We start from the raw sequence: 20,471 nt of genomic DNA on the forward strand, positions 1-20,471 counted from the left end.
ATCAGCGCAAAAGGGAGGACTGTGTCCCAAGTGGTGTTGTTTTGCTGGACCATTTTTCTGAGGGTGGATTTTAGGGTCCGATTCATGCGCTCCACGATACCACTCGACTGGGGGTGGCATGCAATGTGGAATTTTTGGGTAATGCCAAATATAGTGAGGACGTTCTTCATGACACGTCCCGTAAAATGGGAGCCTTGGTCGGATTCAGTGCTGCGGGGGAGTCCCCATCTTGTAAAGATGTGGTGAGTTAAAATCTTGGCTGTGGTCTTTGCCGTGTTAGTTCTGGATGGGAATGCTTCCACCCATTTTGTAAACGTGTCTATCACTATGAGTACATATTTATAACCATTCCTGCAAGGGGGCAATGGTCCTATATAATCAATCTGGAGGTTTGTCCAGGGGCCATTAACGGGTCGGGTGTGACTGAGTTGAGCCTTCTTGGCATATCTGTCTGGATTATTCTGGGCACAGATAAGACAATTCTCAACGTAGTGAGTAACATCTTCTTTTAAACTCGGCCACCAACAGAGCTGCCTGAGGTGGGCTGTAGTGGGATCGATTCCCTGATGTCCATGACTGTCATGGAACAAATAAATCAATTGATTCCTGTCCTGTTCAGGTGTCTTTTAACACCACACCGTCACGTGTGGTCAGAGCATTTTTAAACCTCTCGTAGGGTGCTGGATAGTTTCCTTTTAAAATCTCCCTGAGATTGCTGTCCTGCTTCTGGGCCTGCACTAAATCCTCGATCTTAGTCTGCAAGACCTGAACTGCATTCACTGGTGCACTCTCGGGGGGTGTCCAAAAATATCCGTGTCTGGAACTTGCTTTAGCCAGTGGGTCGGCTTTTACATTTCCAGGGGGGGAGGAACGATGGTGACTTCGAACTTTGACCATCCCAAAAGTCCTGTTCTGTGCTCTCTCTAAGATGTGACTGAGTAATGGGGCTGAGGGGAGGGGTTTTCCGTCTGCGGAAACAAATCCTCTTGCTTTCCATAGGGGTAGGAATTCTGTGAGGCTATTGCAGACATAGAGGCTGTCCGAATATATGTCTGCTGGGCTGGGGAAGGAATCTGGGTGTTCCACTATGTATGCGATGGCCGCAGGTTCTGCTGCCTGCGCGCCTAAGTGTCCTGGAAGTTTTATTGCTATTTCTTCTAGGGCGCGTCCCTGCGTGTCCTCGACATAAATACCGCATCCTGTTATGTGCTTCCCTTCTAATATTGTGGAAGATCCATCCACATATATCCTAATGGGTTCGCACATGTCTGTGTGCTTGGGGCTCTGGGTTGAACTACCTGTCTTTCTGGGGGGGGGTTTCGCAATAAAGGGGCCTGTGTTGTGGTCTGGAGAGATAATTTCACATTCATGGGGGGTTCCGGGGTACTGTAGGTTGTCGGCTAAAAAAGTGTGGGTCTTTGTCCTTTTAACAGTGATGTCCCGTCCCTGCAAAAGAAGGGTCCATCTAGCTGCTCTAATCTGACTAACTGTACCATCCTTGAGTCGTCCGTCCAGTAAAAGTTGGGTGGGGGGGTGTTCTGTGAGGATTGTTTTGGGGTTTAGTCCGGTAATGTACGAAAAATTCTGTACTGCCCAGAATACTGCGAGCAGGTGCCTTTCACAGGCTGAAAATCCCTGCTCCACAGCATCTAAAACTCTGGAGGCGTAAGCCAGGGCCTTAACTGTTCGTGCCGTTCCTGAAGGAGCACGGCCGAAAGGGTGCGGTCTGTGCTTGCTACCTCTATAGCGTAAGGGGAAAGCGGGCCTGGAACTTGTAGTGGGGGGGGCTGCTATGAGTGCTCTTTTCAATGCATCCACAGCATCCGTATGCTGCGGAAGCCATTCCCAGGGGGCTCCTTTCTTTCGGAGGTCTGAGAGGGGTGCTGCCTTGCTGGCGAAACCGTCAATGTGGTTTCGGCAGTAGCCAACCGGTCCTAAAAACGACCGGAGGGCTGAAACGTTTTGGGGAAGGGGCAGTTTAGCAATCGAGTCAATCCTTTTATGCTCGATCTCGCGTTTACCGTGCGTGATAATTGTTCCCAAATATATCACCTTGTCTTCCAAAATCTGGGCCTTTTTGGGGTTAACTTTACAATCAATTGAATGTAAGAGTTCCAGGAGTTCGGACAGAAGCTCAATGTGCTCTTCCTTGGTGTCTTTCTGCAGTAGTAGGTCGTCCACATACTGGACCAGACATTCGGGGCGAGAGAATTTGGCTAAACCATTTGCCAGCTGTCGTTGGAAAATGGAGGGGGAGTTGTGGAATCCTTGTGGAAGGTATGTCCACGTGTACTGTTGGTTTTTAAAGGTGAAGGCAAATTTGTACTGGCACGCCTTTGCCAATGGAATGGACCAGAATCCATTACTGATGTCCAAAACCGTAAAGAATCGGGAATTGAGTCCCTGCTTGAGCATGGTCTCGGGACTTGTGGCTACTGTGGGGGCTGCTGCGGGGATGATTTTGTTGAGTTCCCGGTAATCGATGGTCAGTCGCCATGATCCATCGGGCTTTCTCACTGGCCAAATCGGGGCATTATTAGTGGAGGCTACTGATCTAAGTACGCCCTGCTCTAATAAGCTTTCTATTACCTTGGAGATTTCTCCCTCTGCCTCTTGGGGAAATCCATACTGCTTTTGGGATCTAGGGTCAGGTCCTGTGATTTGTACGGAACCAGTCATCCATCCACAGTCGTGTTTGTGGGTCACAAATGCTGTCCTGTTCTTTTGTAAAACTGCCCTAACCTGCTTGTCCGTGCTAAGCGTGGTCGGGTTGAACCAAAATTCGCCTACTGCGCTAATTTTGTTTGCGTATTCACCTATGTTGAGCGTTGCGGGGGCTCTTGCGGATTTTGCCATTTTCCAGACACACTGGTTGACTGGATCAAATGATAGGTTGTGGGAATTCATAAAAATCAATTCCCAAAATGTGTTCTGCTGTGTGGGGCAGATCGACTAAGACTACGGGGTGCTTGGTGGTGATGGTGCCGATTTGAATGGGTACAGGGGCTGTGATGTGTCCCTGCTGTGAGTGGCCTGTGTAGCACCATCGGTCACACATGAGGCGAGACGTAGGGAACTTCAATAGAGGCTTTATTGAGCAGACTTGTTCAGACTTGTTGCCCAGCAGCTCAGTCACAGAATGCAGCTGCAGGGAGTAAACCGGGTTCTTATACCCCGCCTATCTGGGTGGAGCCCAGTAGGCGGCAGATCCAATCGGGACCCAGCATCTGTCCTCCAATAGCTCCTCGGCATTCATGGTGTACCGTATTACCCCTAATACATACCACCACATTCTCCCCTTGTTAAAAAGGAACCCGGCGGGGTGGTGGATGGTATGGTGGTAGGGGTTTACAGGGTCGGTGCCTTAACCATTGAACTATATACAATCATGCCGCTTTTACTGGGCCACTGAATTATTCACATTTTACCCGATTAGCAGCGTTAACTATTTCCAACAATGCCGCTTTACTGGGCCACTGAATTATATACATCTTAAGTCGACTCGATGAGTCGAGATGGTGCTCTGGTCGCCCTATCCGATCGTCTCAGCCCGGGTGGTGGTGGTGGTGGTGGTGGTGCTGGCTCGGGTCCAGTCGACTCTGGGAGCATCGCGCTGTCCCTCTCTGTTTCCTTACTTCTGGGCGGGCCTGGGAGGAGAACCGGTCCCCCCGGGAAGGGGGTGGCTGTGGGGTGCACCGGCGGGAGTGAGGGGGTGGTGATTGGTGTTGGGGGGGGTGTGGGGATCTCCGGCGGGCGCCAGGTCCCGCAGAGAGCCTGTGTCCTGTCGGCCGTCTGGGAACGCCACGTAGGCGTACTGCTGGTTTGCGTGGAGTAGATGTACCTTTTCCACCAGCGGGTCTGATTTGTGCGCCCGCACATGTTTCCGGAGTAGGATGGGTCCCGGGGCTGCCAGCCAGGTCGGAAGTGACGTTCCAGAAGCGGACCTCCTAGAGAAGACAAGGAGGCGCTCGTGAGGCGTTTGGTTAGTGGTGGTACACAGCAGGGACCGGGTAGAATGAAGGGCATCAGGGAGGACTTCCTGCCAGCGGGAAGTTGGGAGACTCCTAGACCGTAGGGCCAGTAGGACGGTCTTCCAGACCGTTCCGTTCTCCCTCTCTACCTGCTCATTCCCCCGGGGGTTGTAGCTGGTCGTCCTGCTCGAGGCTATGCCCTTGCTGAGCAGGAATTGATGCAGCTCGTCACTCATGAAGGAGGACCCCCTATCGCTATGGATGTAGGCGGGGAAACCGAACAGGGTAAAGATGGTGCAGAGGGCTTTAATGACCGTGGCTGTGGTCATGTCGGGGCATGGGATGGCGAAGGGGAAATGGGAGTATTCGCCAACGACGTTAAGAAAGTACGTGTTGCGATCGGTGGAGGGGAGGGGGCCATTGAAATCCAGACTGAGGCGTTCAAAGGGACGGGAAGCCTTTATCAGGTGCGCTCTATCTGGCCTGAAAAAATGTGGTTTGCATTCTGCGCAGATTTGGCAGTTCCTGGTGACTGTTCGGACCTCCTCGACGGAGTACGGGAGGTTGTGGGCCTTTATAAAGTGGTAGAAGCGAGTGACCCCCGGGTGGCAGAGGTCCTCGTGGAGGGCTTGGAGGCGGTCCACTTGTGCGTTGGCACATGTGCCGCGAGATAGGGCATTGGACGGCTCGTTCAGCTTTCCGGGACGGTACAAGATCTCGTAGTTGTAGGTGGAGAGTTCGATCCTCCACCGCAGGATCTTGTCGTTCTTTATCTTGCCCCGCTGTGCATTATCGAACATGAAGGCTACCGACCGTTGGTCAGTGAGGAGAGTGAATCTCCTACCGGCCAGGTAATGCCTCCAATGTCGCACAGCTTCCACTGTGGCTTGGGCCTCCTTTTCTACTGAGGAGTGGCGAATTTCTGAAGCGTGGAGGGTCCGGGAGAAAAAGGCCACGGCTCTGCCCACTTGGTTGAGAGTGGCCGCCAGAGCTACGTCGGATGCGTCGCTCTCGACTTGGAAGGGGAGGGACTCGTCGATGGCGCGCATCGCGGCCTTTGCGATATCCACTTTGATGCGGCTGAAGGCCTGGCGGGCCTCTGTCGACAGGGGAAAAGTAGTGGACTAGATTAGTGGGCGGGCCTTGTCTGCGTACTGGGGGACCCACTGGGCGTAATAAGAAAAGAAGCCCAGGCAGCGTTTCAGGGCTTTGGCACAGTGGGGAAGAGGGAACTCCATGAGGGGGCGCATGCGTTCAGGGTCGGGGCCTATCACTCCATTACGCACTACGTAGCCCAAGATGGCTAGACGGTCGGTGCTAAACACGCATTTTTCCTCGTTGTAGGTGAGGTTGAGGGCGCTAGCGGTCTGGAGGAATTGGCGGAGGTTGGCGTCGTGGTCCTGCTGGTCGTGGCCGCAGATGGTGACGTTGTCGAGGTACGGGAACGTGGCACGTAAACCGTGCTGGTCAACCATTCAGTCCATCTCCCGTTGGAAGACCGAGACTCCGTTCGTGACGCCGAATGGAACCCTTAAGAAGTGGTATAGCCGCCCGTCTGCTTCGAAGGCAGTGTACTTGCGGCCACCGGGGCGAATGGGGAGCTGGTGGTAGGCGGACTTAAGGTCCACGGTGGAGAAGACCTTGTACTGTGCAATCCGATTGACCATGCCGGATATGCGGGGAAGAGGGTACGCATCTAGCTGCGTGTACCTTTTGATGGTCTGACTGTAGTCTATGACCATCCTCTGCTTCTCCCCTGTCTTCACTACTACCACCTGAGCTCTCCAGGGACTGTTGCTGGCCTGGATTATGCCTTCCTTCAGCAGCCGCTGGACTTCGGACCTGATAAACGTCCGGTCCTGGGTGCTGTACCGTCTGCTCCTAGTGGCGACGGGTTTGCAATCCGGGGTGAGGTTCGCAAACAAGGAGGGCGGTTCGACCTTGAGTGCCGCGAGGCCGCAGATAGTCAGTGGGGGTATAGGGCCGCCAAATGTAAATGTTAAGTTCTGGAGGTTGCATTGGAAGTCCAACCCCAGAAGAGTGGGAGAGCAGAGATGGGGGAGGACATACAGCCGGAAATTTTTGAACTCTCTCCCCTGCACCGTTAGGTTTGCGATGCAGAACCCTTTGATTGCAACGGAGTGGGACCCCGCCGCCAGGAACATTTTTTGGGTGCTTGGCCGAATTACCAGGGAACAGCGTCTTACCGTGTCCGGATGAATAAAACTCTCCGTGCTCCCCGAGTCGATCAAACACAGCGTCTCGTGCCCGTTCACCAGCACCTTCGTCGTTGTCGTCTGGAGTGTCCGGGGCCGCGACTGGTCGAGGGTCACCGATGTCAAACGTGGTTGGTGCATCAGATCGTTGTCTTCAGGCAGTGTGGAGCCGTCCAAGCTGGGGTCCTTGCCTGTCAGCCAAGATGGCGGCGTCCATGGATCGCACGCTGCCGGGGGTGGACAAAGTGGCCGCTCCCATGGGTCGCACGCATCCGGGGGTGGACAAAATGGCCGCTCCCATGGATCGCACGCGGCCCGTGGGTAGGAAGATGGCGGCGCCCGTCCCCCCCTCGTGGTGTCCGGGGTCCAAAATGGCGGCGCCCGTGGGTCGCTGGGGGGGCTTGAGCCCGTGGTCCCGTTTGTTCCCCGGAGATAGCGGCGACCCCACGGGACTGGCACACCTCTGCGTAGTGCCCCTTTTTGCCGCAACATTTACAGGTGGCCGAGTGGGCCGGGCAGTGCTGGCGGGGGTGTTTCGGCTGCCCGCAAAAGTAGCAGCGGGGCCCCCCCGGGTGGTCTGGGATTCTGGCCGCGCACGCTTGCGGAGGGGTGGGGGGTGCCGAGGGGTCGATCGCGGCGGGGGTCCACGGAGCCCAAGGGGCTGTAGTGCGGTCGGGGGCATAGGCGCGGGCATTTTGGGAGGTTACGTTGAGGGAGGCTGCCTGGGCCCGTGCCTCTGTGAGTCCGAGAGAGTCTTTCTCTAAAAGTCTCTGGTGAATTTTCGGCGATGCCGTACCTGCTACGTTAGCGCCTCTGATCAGGAGCTCCGTATGTTCATTCGCCGTCACCGCTGGGCAGTCGCAGTTTCTTCCCTGGATCGTCAGCAAATTGAAGAATTCGTCCAGCGATTGCCCGGGGATTTGTCGGCTCGTCGCGAGCTGGTAGCGTGCGTAGACCTGGTTGACGGGCCTAATGTAGGTCTGTTTCAGCAAGTTGATCGCCGCTGGGAATTCTTCCGTGTCCTCGATGAGTGCGTAGATTTCGGGACTCACTCTGGAATGCAGGACCTGCATCTTCTGGTCTTCTGTTGGTCTGCCGGGGGCCGTTCGGAGGTACCCCTCAAAGCACGCCAGCCAGTGTTTAAATGCCAATGTTGCGTTAGCTGCTTGGGGGCCGATTCGCAGGCACTCTGGGGCGATCCGGAGCTCCATATTCCTTTTTAAGTCTGCTCAATAAATTGTAGCACCATCGATCACACACGAGGCGAGGCGTAGGGAACTTCAATCGAGGCTTTATTGAGCAGACTTGTTCAGGTTTGTTCCCCAGCAGCTCAGTCACAGAATGCAGCTGCGGGGAGCAAACCGGATTCTTATACCCCGCCTATCTGGGTGGAGCCCAGTAGGCGGCAGATCCAATCGGGACCCAGCATCTGTCCTCCAATAGCTCCTCGGCATTCATGGTGTACCGTATTACCCCTAATACATACCACCACAGCCTGTAAAGCCGCTGAGGGTGATAGTGGTGTAGTGGGCCATGTGTCCTTCTGGTACATGGTGGAGGAATTTATTGTGGTGCGGGACCCTCCAGTGTCCCATAGAAATTCGATGGGCTGTCCCCAAATTCTTGCTGCAACTACTGGTCATCTGGACCGATCTCAAAGGGTGTCGCAGACCCAACTGGGGGAACCGGGTCCGTCTGATCTGAACGGGTGCTAACACTATGAATGGGCCCTGTCTTATTCCTACTTAGAGTGCCCGTCTGCTGGGCTCTCTGTGGCTTTCGTGGGGCATTGCACTCTCTTGCAAAGTGTCCCAACTGTCCACAGTTGTAACACTCCTGTGACTTTGGTGGGGGGCTGTTCTTGCTTTCATTTACCCATGCGGGGTTCTGGTGTGTTTTAACTGCGTGTATGTCTGCTTCTGCCTGCTTTCATTCGGGATTTTTAACTGCGGGTTTGTTTTGTACAGACTGCTCCCAGGTGCGGGACAATCTTTTTACTACCCATTTCTCGTTATGAGCCTCCTCTGAGGGGTCATAATTGGCGCAAGCTTTTTGTCCTGTTTCTGTGGCATGGGAGATAAGGGTGCGGGTCCATTTGGCCATGTTGTCTGGGGACAAATGGGCGCGGTCTAAGTCTCCAAAAACTGCTGCAAAATGGATCCACAGGCATCCAGCAAACGCTGTGGGGTGCTCGGTTTTCTTTTGCCTGCATTTGTTGAGGCCATCTACAGGGTCACCCCGGTTATACCCGATCGTGTCTAGGACCGCGGTATGCATTTCTGCAAGGGTGCCTCCTCCTACATTCTGTGGGTCGGGAAGGGCTGCTACGACCGAAGGGTCTAGACTCAAAACTGTGAGTTTTACGTGTTCTCGCACATCCAGGCCGTACATGGTCGCCTGCTGGTTTACTCTGGCAAAGAGGTGGTGGGGGTCGGAGGTGGGGAGGAACGGTGTGATTTTCTCGCACGCGTCCCATAATTGGGTCACTGTTAAGGGGGTGGTATACAAAAATACCGTGTCGTCTGATGTGGCTGTGCTGTGGGTGGTGACTGGGCTCATTGGAGCCTGACCTATCTGCTCTGTGGGGCGTTGGGGCGCTTTCTTCTTCTGTGGCTTTCCCTGCGCACATGTTCCCTGAACATATCTCTGCGCTGTCTCATTTAACTCTTCCCAATCAGGGCCGTCTTCCTCATCTAACTTTGCTCCAAAGGTTTCCTGGAATCCTTTCTGAACTGAAAGCAGAGATTGCAGCTCTGCAATCTGCTTCCGGCACTTTGCGTGGTCTAACGAGCTTTGGAGTGCTCTTAATGCTGCCTTCAGGTCACTACACTGCCTCTGCAATGCTTCTACCTGCTTCTTGGTTTCTTCACGTACCAGGACTGCACGTTGCGTGTCCTGATAGGCCTTTTCATACTGGGACTGGAAGCTGCTTAAATGCGCCAGACAAGACTGGTGTGCCCACTTGGCATCGTCCACCTCTCCGTCTTTTGCTGCCAACTTCCTCCTCAACTCTAAGTTCTCTCGTTCTACCTCACTTATATCGACCTTACTCATTTTATGTATGCCTTCTACCTCTTTCCGGAGCGTACTAACGACCTCCTCTGTGCCTCGCAACTGTACCAAGCAGGACACGATTGACATCGGCTTGCGAGCTTTTCCTAAGCTCTTCTTGTGAATCTCACTCAGGTTCTCCCACTAAGTATGTCCTATACTCCCGGGACCTGTTTCCTCGTTGTTACAGAATTCGCTCCAAAGGGGCCATCCTTTCCCTTTGAGGTACTTCCTGATTTCTTCCTCCCATACAGGACACTGTCCTACTCTACTGCTGCTGGTCGCTGCCACCGCAAATTCCTCTGGATTCATGAGGCGCTGCATTGCCATCTTTCCTATCCGAATGCTTCTTTTAAATTTGGAACAGGGGGACTAAGGCGGTGCTGTAATTACGGGTACGGCTTTCGCTAATTTCCGAAATACAAACTCCCGACAGTTTTGTCGCAACAAAAAATCTATCAGTATTACCTTATAGCCCTGTTAGTTACGCATGCATACACACACTTCCGAATTATGAGGATTGATCAGAACTGCTTGAACACTTGTGGTTTTCTGTTCCCAATTGGATATCTAATTCAAATTTTTGGGTTCTCCCGGAGTGGTTAAGCCACTTCTAGATCAGGTCCCGTCAGAATGTCGGCAGTAATATGTTGCTAACTTTTGGTTGGTTGAGTTGGCTGTTTTATAATCTTTGCTCTCGAGTCGTCAGATATCTTTATGATACCGCCACGAGGTTCAAGTCCAAGTAATGATCAATAACTCAATACACCGATTAGTAAGATTCAAATCAAAGCACATTTATTATACACAGTAATCGCTACTCATGCACAAATTCTACGTCTAAGCTACTTCTACAGCTAACAGGCCTATACTTAGCTTCGGACTGGCCCACCAGGTCAGGGGAACAACTGGCCTTTCGTTCGGGTGTTGAGTCTGCGGGATTCTAAGTTGGTATGGATTGGTAGCTAGGAGTGCCTATCTCGTAGCGAGCGTTGACTTAAGACTTACTGGATATTGGCGGCAGCTGCACCGGTCACGGTCAAGGTTGGTTCGCGTTGCTGTGTGACCCGGTCAAGAAGAACGATTTGAACTTGGGGCTTAACATTTATAGTCCCCAGGGGCTTCCCGCCAACTCAGGTGGCTACAGGGGGAAGCAGTGGATAATCCTACTAACAGCCTGCGGGACTCCCACTTACAATCTGATCAGGAGTCTGGCTTCTTCAGATGCCCCAATCCAAAACATTCGAGGAGCTGGTGGAGTTAGTTATGAGTCATTACCACCCAAAGCCCCTAATAATAATGCAGTGTTACAAATTCAACTCGACGACAAGGGCCCCAGGAAGACTGTTGCAGTGTTAGTTGCGTACCTAAAACAAATGATCAATCAATACGAGTTTGGGTCTGCACTCAATGGGAGACAGGCTGGCCTGTGGTATTAACCTCACGGCCATATAAAAAAATGTGTTCGCAGAGGCACCGATTACCTTAAAGAAGGCACTCGAGGCCGGCCAGGCCATCGAAAGCCCCGAAAGGGGAATTACGGAGTTGCAGAGGGTACAAACAGGCAAAGTCCACCAGGTTTGGCGGGAAGCCGTCGGCAGTCATGGCGCCAGAGATGATGGCGCAGAAACCATGGGGGGCAATGAGACTCGGAGCAAAAGAGAGTGCAGAGATGTAGGGAATTCCGTACGCAGTTCAGGGGCTACAAAGAATGCTATCGGTGTGGAGGAGATCATCCTCAGGAGAGGTGTAAATTCAGGGAAGCTACATGTTATGCCTGAGACAGAAGGTGACACATTAGAAGGAAATGCAAGACTGGACTAAGCCTACAGAGGGCCAGTAAAAAAAACTCTGACTTCAGTACACAATGTTGGGGATAACCCCGAAAATGAATCAGAGTTATACAATTTAAACAATATCAAAGTGGGCAAGACATCCTCAATTACGATTGTGGTGATAATAATTGGTCAACCACTTGGAATGGAGGTGGACACAGGGACATCCGCTACTGTTGTTGATGAGCAAGCGTATCATTATTTGCAACATGGGATCCAGTCCCTGAAGTTAAGAAGATGTCAGGCAGGCGAGCCACATATACTGGGAAAGCTTTAAGAATTCTAGGAATAACCACAATGCCTGTAAGCTACCGAGACCAGTCAGCTCAACTATCCCTAATAGTAGTGGGGGGCCGGGGGCCAAGTCTGATGGGTTGGGATTGGCTTTGCCCAATTAAATTAAATTGGCTGGTGATCTTTCAGATTAATGATGGAGGCCTTCATGGAGTCTTAAAGAAATATCAGGAGATAATCCGATATGAATTAGGCAAGATACAAAGCAAAGGTTTATGTGGATCCGGAGACCAGGCCCAAGTTTTTCAGATCCTGACCCATCCCTATGCCTTAAATGAAAAGGTTATGACTGAGTTAAAGCGATTATAAGTATTAGGTAGCATCAAATTTGAGCAGTTTTCGGGATGGCCGGTTCCAATTGTGCCAGTGGTGAAGATAGATGAAACAATCAGAATATACAAGGGCTACAAACAAACTATGAATCAGGCAGCCAAATTGGACCAGTACCCCATACCAAGAATTGGAGATTTCTACACCAAATTGGCAGGAGGTTTAACTTACACCAAAATTAATCTGAGTCATGCATACCAACAATCAGAGTTCGATGAAACTTCCAAGGAATTTATTACCAAACACACCAAAAAGGCTTATACCAGTGTACCCGGTTACCCTTCTGAGTCTCATCTGCCTGTGCAATATTCCAACGTATGATGGAAAGTTTACTACAAGACTTACCCAAGGTGGTCATCTATCTAAACTATGTACTGATTACAGGAACATCTGAAGAGGAACAACTAGCAAATCTTGAAGAAATCTTTAAAAAGATTCAAATAGGCCGGAGTAAGGCTGAAAAGAGGAAAGTGTCCATTCCAAGATCAATAAGTGACATACTGGGGCATTACGGTAGCACAGTGGTTAGCACTGCTGCCCCATAGCACCAGGGACCCAGGTTCAATTCTAACTTTGGGTTGACTGTGTCTGCGTGGGTTTCCTCCGGGTGTTCCGGTTTCCTCCCACAGGGCAAAGATGTGCAGGTGAGGTCAATTGGCCATGCTAAATTGCCCTTTAGTGTCCAAAAAAAAGGTAAGGTGGGGTTATGGGAATAGGGCGGGGCCTGGGTGGGGTACTCTTTTAGAGGGTCAGTGCAAGCTCGATGGCCGAATGGCACTGTAGGTATTCTACCATAATTCTATGAGGATTCAGTGTAACCGCCAAAGGGCTGCATCTTATGGAGAAAATCAAAATGATAAAAGATGCACAGTCCCCCCAAAATAGGTTGGAATTGAATATTTAGAAGTGGTAAATTATATTGGCAGATTTATTCCTAATCTTTCCACATTGTTGACACCCTTGCACACACTACTCAAAAAGAACCACAGGTGACAATGGAAAGAGCATCAGAAAGAAGCCTTTCAGCAGGCTGAATTAGCTTTACATTCATCCAGTCTCTTGATCCATTTTGACCCATCAAAGGAGATGATCCTTACCTGCGACGGTTCCCTTTACAGAATAGAAGTGGCTTTCACCAATAAAATGGAAGGTGGGGCCAAATGGCCTATCGCCTATGCCTCGAGAACTTTGACCAATACTGAATAAGCTTATTCCCAAATTGAAAAGGAGGAATTGGCCGTAACATTCAGAGTCAAAAAGTTCTACTAATATGACTGTGGACGACATTTCATGGTCGTTACTAACCACAAACCTCTAAAGGGGTTATTAGAGAGGCTAAGGCCATTCCTCCCATAACTTCAGCTAGGATCCAATGTTGGGGTTTATTGTTAACAGCCTACGAGTGTACGTTTCAACATAGGCTAGGCGCCCACATTTCGAATGCGGACGCTTTGAGCCATCTTCCCCTACCTCCGAGTACACCGGTACCATCGGAGATAGTTCTTACTTTTCACTTCCTTGATACGTTGCCAGTGTTGGGGAGGCAGGTCAAACTTTGGATCCAAAAAGACCATTGTTATCTTGAGTCAAGCACATGGTCCGTCATGGCTGGCAGTGTAACAGGTCTGAATTTCTGCGGCGCTTTCGATAAGAAAAGATGAGTTCAATAAGACGGTGTGTTTTTGTGGGACGCTAGGGTGGTCGTTCCCACTCCTGCTAGGAAGATAATGTTACAGGAACTAAACTGCGCCCATTCTGGGATGACAAAAATGAAGTTGCTCACACACAGTTACTTGTGGTGGCCTGGGATGAACACCGGCAGGGGGATTCTGGTCAAGCAAAGTGACTAGTGTCAAATGCAGCCACGTTTGCCATCTGCAGCCCTCATGCACCCTTGGGACTGGCCAGGTCGCTCCTAGGTGAGACTACACATCAGATTTGCTGGTCTATTTCTGGGCTCCATGTTCTTGCTTATTGTTGATGCTCACTCCAAGTGGTTGGAAATACAGAAATTGAAGTCCATGACCTCATCAGTAACGGTAGAGAAATTGCAATAGATATTTGCCACCCTTGGTTTGCCCGAGGTTCTGGTCTCCGATAATGGGTCCGGTTTTTCCAAGTGGAGAATTTCAACATTTTATGAGAACCAATGGCATCCAACATATTCAAATTCTCCCTACCATCCTGCTCAAATAAACTGGCAGAGAGAGCTGTCCAAAGATTCAAGGCCGTCATGAAAATCAACAGTCCCTTTGCATCTTAGACTAGCCCGGTTCCTATTCACTCATTGAACTGTGCCTCACACCACCACATATGCTCCACCCGCTGAGCTGGTCATGGGCAGATGCATCAGAATGCGATTGGACCTTCTATTTCCAAATTTGGTGGGAAGGTTGGAGGTTAAGCAAAATGAGCAGAAAAGACACCACGTTTCAAAGAAAGCTGAATGAACATTTGTGGTGGGTGATTTAGTTTATGCGAAGAATTTCGGTGCTGGCCCAAATTGAGTGTCAGGAACGGCCATCGTCAACACAGGCCCAGTGTCATACAAGGCTGAGGTTCAAGGGAGGAAGTTAAGAAAAAAACGCCTGGACCACTTAAGGAGGAGAGTACCACACACTGAACTAGTGGGACAACCTGGCTCTCGTAGACTTGTCAGTGAGATGAATGCGTTTGCAAGTAATGCCGCTCCAAACTACCCCGAGAACGAACCCCGTATTGTTTCAGTGGGGACTAAGGAAACTACCTGGATGGATACATCTTCGCCTATCGAGAGTCAGCCCCCTGAGGGCCAAACATCAATCACTTCTATTGCTGAAGCCCCCGTCAATGAATTGTGTCGCTTTCAAAGGATTAAGAAGTCTCCTGACTGACTGGCAAATTTGATGTGTCATCTCACCCAGGGGCGACGTGGCCAGTCCCAAGGGTGCATGAAGGCTGCAGATGGCAAACGTTGTTGCATTTGATGCTAGTCACTTTGTTTTGAGAGCCAATGGCTCCTTTATTTGAAAGTGTTAATCTGGGATTTAAAGGGAGAGGCATGTGGCAGCTTGCCCCTTTAAGGGGGGGGGGCCAAATGCCCATAGGGTCACGTGACCCAATCGGCCAATGGGGCTGCAGCACATAAATCCTGGGAGTGGAGTTTAGAGTCTTGGATCATGGTAGCTTTTATCTCACTCCCTGTGTATAGTTTTTTCCTATAGTAAATCTTTCATTCATTAATTCACATGGTGGTTGCCTGTCCATCAGAATATTACAAACATCTACCCGGACAGTTTTCCACCTTGCTGGGTAAATGCCAGTGTTGTTGCTGCACTGGAACAGCTTGGCTAGGGCACAGCTAGGTTTAGAGCAGGAATCTTCAGTCCTATGGTTGGAATGTTGTCTGGACCCATAGCCTATCCAGTATCATGTGCTTTTAGCTTTTTATCACGTATGGTGGATTGAATTAGCTGAAGAGTGACATCTGTGATGCTGGGGACTCAGGAGGAAGCCGGGCTGGATCATCCACTAGGTAGTTCTGGCTGAAGATTGCAGCAAATGCTTCCGCTGTATCTTTTGCACTGCTGTGCTGGGCTGTCCCAGCATTGAGGATGGGGATATTTGTGGAGCCCCCTCCTCCAGTGAGTTGTTTAATTGTCACCTCCATTCCTGACTGGATGTGGCAGGACTGCAGAGCTTCGATCTGATCCGTTGGTTGTGTAATCACTTAGCTCTATCTAGCTTGTGGTTCCAATGCTGTTTGGCATCTAAGTAGTCCTATGTTGTAGCTTAACCAGGTTGACACCTCATTTTTTAGTATGCCTGGTGCTACTCTTGGCATGCCCTCCTGCACTCATCATTGAATTAGACTAACAGTGCTAGGGATCTGGGTTCACTTCTGGTCTTGGGTGGCTGTCTGTGTGGAGTTTACACATTCTCCTCATTTCTTTTTTTTCAATTTAGAGTACCCAATTTTTTCCAATGAAGGGGCAATTTAGCATGGTCAATCCACCTAACCTGCACAACTTTGGGCTGTGCGGGTGAAACCCATGCAGACACGGGGAGAGTGTGCAAACTCCACACAGTCAGTGAGCCGGGGCAGGATCGAACCCGGGTCCTCAGCACCATAGGCAGCAGTGCTAACCACTGCGCCTCGGTGCCACCCTCATTCTCCTCATTTCTGCGTGGGTTTCCTCTGGGTACTCCTGTTTCTTCTCACAGTCCAAAGATGTGCAGATTAGGTGGATCATTATGGTGAGATACTATTCATTGCATACATTTTGAAGAGGTCATGGTTTTCAAAATCTTTTGAATATAAAAAAAATTACCAAGAAATTGACTGCTAGACACTAATAAAAGTAGCAAGTGGTTTTGTATAGATCTTTAAAGTCATTTTCAAATATTTAAAATTAGATTGTTCATAACTGATTAAAATTGCCTATTTTTGTAATAATAATAATAATCTTTATTGTCACAAGTAGGCTGACATTAACATTGCAATGAAGTTACTGTGAAAAGCCCCTAGTCGCCACACTCCGACTCCTGTTCGGGTACACAGAGGGAGAATTCAGAATGTCCAATTCACCTAACAGCATGTCTTTTGAGACTTGTGGGAGGAAACCGGAGCACCCGGAGGAAACCCACGCAGACACGGGGAGAACGTGCACACTCTCCACAGACAGTGACCCAAGCCGGGAATCGAACCCAGGTCCCGGTGCTGTGAAACGACAGCCCTCTTGCGAGATTTTAACGACCATAACGGGATTGATTGTGCATCAAATGGATCTGAAAAATCAGTCCCCTTACTTATGACCCTGGTCAGACAAATACTTGTACAGTCTGACAATAAAGTAACCAAAAATAGAAGAGCAAATTGCTTAGAAACGCAGAAGATGCCCATTGAAAATATACAGGTACAGGTTTCTTGCAATTTTAATAGCTCGCAGGTGGCAACATGGTCTCCTTGTCTCGGTAATAAAATAGTGATACTACGCATGGTTGGTCGTAAAATAAATTAGGATGCAGAATTTGTCCCAGCACAGATGTCAGTCTATTGAACAAAATCAGTCCCATGAAATTTAATGGGGATGAGAAAATATGAAAGAAACACAATGTAATTGGTAATATTATCTGTGTACTACAGTTTTAGAATTGCACAGGAACAGACCATTCACCCGTCAAGCTGATAAGGATACTTAGGTGCCAGTAAGAAAGCCATGTCTTGACAAAATGGTTCTGATATGGGCGTCTATGATTGGGGGGGGGGTGGGGGTCTCTGTTAGGGTCTGATGGAGGTTGCTTGGATTTGCATGTGGGGTGGCCCTCCAATGGAGTTTGGGGGCACCAATGATAAATAGTTACCCCTTGACCCACCGCGGGGTTCACCATGTCAGGGTTACACTTGAAAATCCACACTCGCCTGAATCCAGGCACAGAGGATCGGAGCATCACAGCGGTATGGAGAATTGGGCTTCCAGCCCATTAATCGGATGAAAATGAGTTCAAAGTATGCATTTGCATCCTCCCACCGGCATGGGGCGTGTAGCTCGCTGCCGCCGTCTTCGTGGAACCGGAGTATCGGAACAGGATTGGTGCCCGGCACTGATCCCTGAAGTCTACCTGCTGAACCCATCCCATCCTGCCTTCTATCTCTTTTGTAATTATCAATGGAATCAGAAAAATATTATTTAAAATTATTATGTGCAATAGCTCAAAAAGACAACAATGACAGTAGTTGTATCCCTCGCAACCCCACACTCACATTTTGAGACCTCTCCTAACGCATAATACTACATAACGTACAAATTTTTAAATGCATTGATTTCTTTCTGTGCAGAAGTGTATTGTAATCTGTACATTATAGATATCTCTGTGTCCTCCAAAAGATAAATTCACCAATAATTAAAATGCAGGAAAATGGAAGGAAATGCGTCTGCCAAAAGAACAGACAATACATTGGGGACGACCTAATGGCAGTGTCGTGCCAGGCGCAAATTCGTGCAAGCCGGTTAGAGGCTGGAGAGGCCGCAATCAGGAACCACACTGGGGGCCGATTGGTTTCCAAACAAACTGGTCTGCTTCCATTGGCGAGATCCGGATCCCATCGCGACAAAGCAAGAAACCAATAATCACCAAATAAAGTCAACCTTCATCTCATTAACGGGAAGGACCTCTATCGCTGGGCCTCCCGTGATCTAACCAGCTCCCCAACGAGCGGTCACGTGGGCGGCGTTTAGCACACCTATTTAAAAACGTGGAGTTAGCGCAATGGCGGCTGTGGGGATCAGAGTAGGTGAGTAACCATCTTTGAAACCGGACAATCAGTCCGAGGGCTGGGGGGGGGGGGGGGGGGGGGGGGGAACAACAACACGCCCAGTCAGGGGGCAGTCGGCTGCCATTGGTGGGGGTTGGCCCCTGAGCTTGGGGGTGATGGGTTCAGCGCCCACAGGTCCAACATGCCACCCCCTAAATCCTGTATACCCATACCAGGGGCAACCTCAGCTGCTGCCTATCTGTCCCACTGAACACCCCCAGGACAGAGCCTTGTCCATGGTAATATGGTGCAGGTCTCTTTAACTCCCTCTGGCCCTGGTGGCCTCTGGCTGCTCAGCTGAAGGCTATTGCTAATAGGGAATTGACATTGTTAGTTACACGAGCACTTCACGGCCGGCATACTCCGACCGTTGAAAGCGGCCCCTCCCTGGCGATTCTCCGGGTCTCGACGGGCCGAGTGCCCGTCGAGTTCGGCCGAGTCCCGCCAGCGTGGGTTATGTATGGTCCCACCCGGTGGGATCTGGAAGATCTGTCTGCGGGGGCCATCCTGGTGGGGGGTCGGGGGCATCCGACCCCAGGGGGAGCCTCCACGGTGGCCTGGCCCGCGATCGGGGCATACCGATCGGCGGGCAGGCTAGTTCCGTGGGGGCCTATGTTCGTCCGCGCCGGGCCCCTGTCGGGCTCGGCCATATTGCCCGGGGGCTGGTGCGGAGATGGGAACCCACGCTCATGCGTGGACCCGTGCCGGCCGTGCAGCGCCGGCTGGAGCAGGGGAGACCACTCCTGTGCCAACCTAGCCCCCTAGGAAGGGGTGCATACCTGACAATCGAGGACCGTTGACGCCGGAGTGGTTTGCGCCGCTTTTCACGCCAGCGTCAGAACATGGCCGCGGGATTGGAGAATCCCGGCCCACAGCTCCCACGTGGATTCCCCTGGGTAGATGTGCCATGGCGCAGGCGAGTGTTATTGCCTGGCATCCTGATCAGACTATGAGGCCTGGACATTTTGCCTGAACAGTGGAAACATCAACACCACAGAGGCAGCAGGCAACAATCAAATACCCAAGAGCTGGGCCTCAGCACTGAGGACACCCCTGTGACCAGAGGGTGGATGGGGGAGGGAACCTGCGGCCGATCCAAGTAATGTTCCCAGTGGGTGTCCGGGGTCCGGGGCCTGGGTCCAGGGGCCCTTGCAGTGGCTGGGTGCGCACGTACAGGGTGCGCTCCCCCAGCATATCTGGCTCGTTGGATGGCACCCTGAAAAATGGCAGGGAATGTAAGGGTGGGGGAGGCTTGGGGGACCCAAGGGTCCCGGGGTGGAAGCCCTAACTGACTGTCAGGCTCTCACCCTCTCTAATTCCTTACAGATATCATATTATGGACGATATTGTGGACCCCGCAGCAGCTGCCCTCGCGGTGGCGGTGGCACTCCAGGCGGCCAGATGCCACAGACGGTGGTGGCAGCAGCATTGATAGCCGTCTAAGGTGGCAACCTTTGTGCAGGGGCCCGCCCCACAGCCTGAAACCGGGCCACCCGGAGAGGGATCCAAAGGGTGAGGCCGGCGTCGGCCTAAGGTGTACAGGTGTAGCTGGTCGTTTGAGGAGATGTCGGACAGCATGTGCCACAGGGAGCTCCACCTCAACAAGGGGACACTGCGGCACCTGTGCCATGTCCTTGCAGACTTGGCACCTCATGGAGAAGGAGGGTACCCACTCCCGGAGGCCATCAAGGTCACTGCAGCCTTGAACTTTTATGTCTCGGATTCATTCCAAGGCTCGAGCGGGGACTTGTGTACCATATCCCAAATAACACTCACAAGTACATCCGTGAAGTCATGGATGCCCCTTTTGCCTGGGCGGCTGACTATTTAAACTCTGACCTGAGCCAGGCCCATCAGGTTGCTGGGCAGCAGGATTCTCCACCATTGCCAGGATGTCCCATGACCAGGGGGTAATAGATAGTCGCATGTCACCTTGTGGCACCAGGTGGTCCGAGAGTGCCCTTCATTAACAGGAAGGGGTTCCGCTCCCTGAACGTTCAACTTGTGTCTTACCCACCACTTCAAGATCACACACATGTCACACTTCCCAGAGAGTGTGGATGACAGCTACATCCTGGGGCAGTCGGAGATCCCTGGCAACTTTGAGGGACACCCCAGGATGACGGATTGGATCTTGGGGGATAAGGTCCTGGCTAATGACACCAGTATGCAGGCTGGTGACTGATGCAAAGACCCACTATTGCGAGGCCCATGTGGGGTGTCGCCCTATGACAGTGGTCCCTATAAGGGATCTCCCGAACACAGGGGTTCCTTTGGGGGGGTCTCCCGATTACAGGGGTCGCTGTGGGGGGTCTCCTTATTACAGGGGTCCAAGGGGCAGGTCAGATCACCCACATACATGGGGGTGGGGGGGTGGGGGTGCACCCAAGCAATCTGGGGGTTGGGGGTTGCTGTACAGTGTAGGGGAGGGGGGGGTTCGGGACCGATTTGTGGTGCCGGGGAGGGGGGGGGGGGACGG

Source organism: Scyliorhinus torazame, chromosome 13 (genome assembly GCF_047496885.1).
Source record: "Scyliorhinus torazame isolate Kashiwa2021f chromosome 13, sScyTor2.1, whole genome shotgun sequence".
NCBI lineage: Eukaryota > Metazoa > Chordata > Chondrichthyes > Carcharhiniformes > Scyliorhinidae > Scyliorhinus > Scyliorhinus torazame.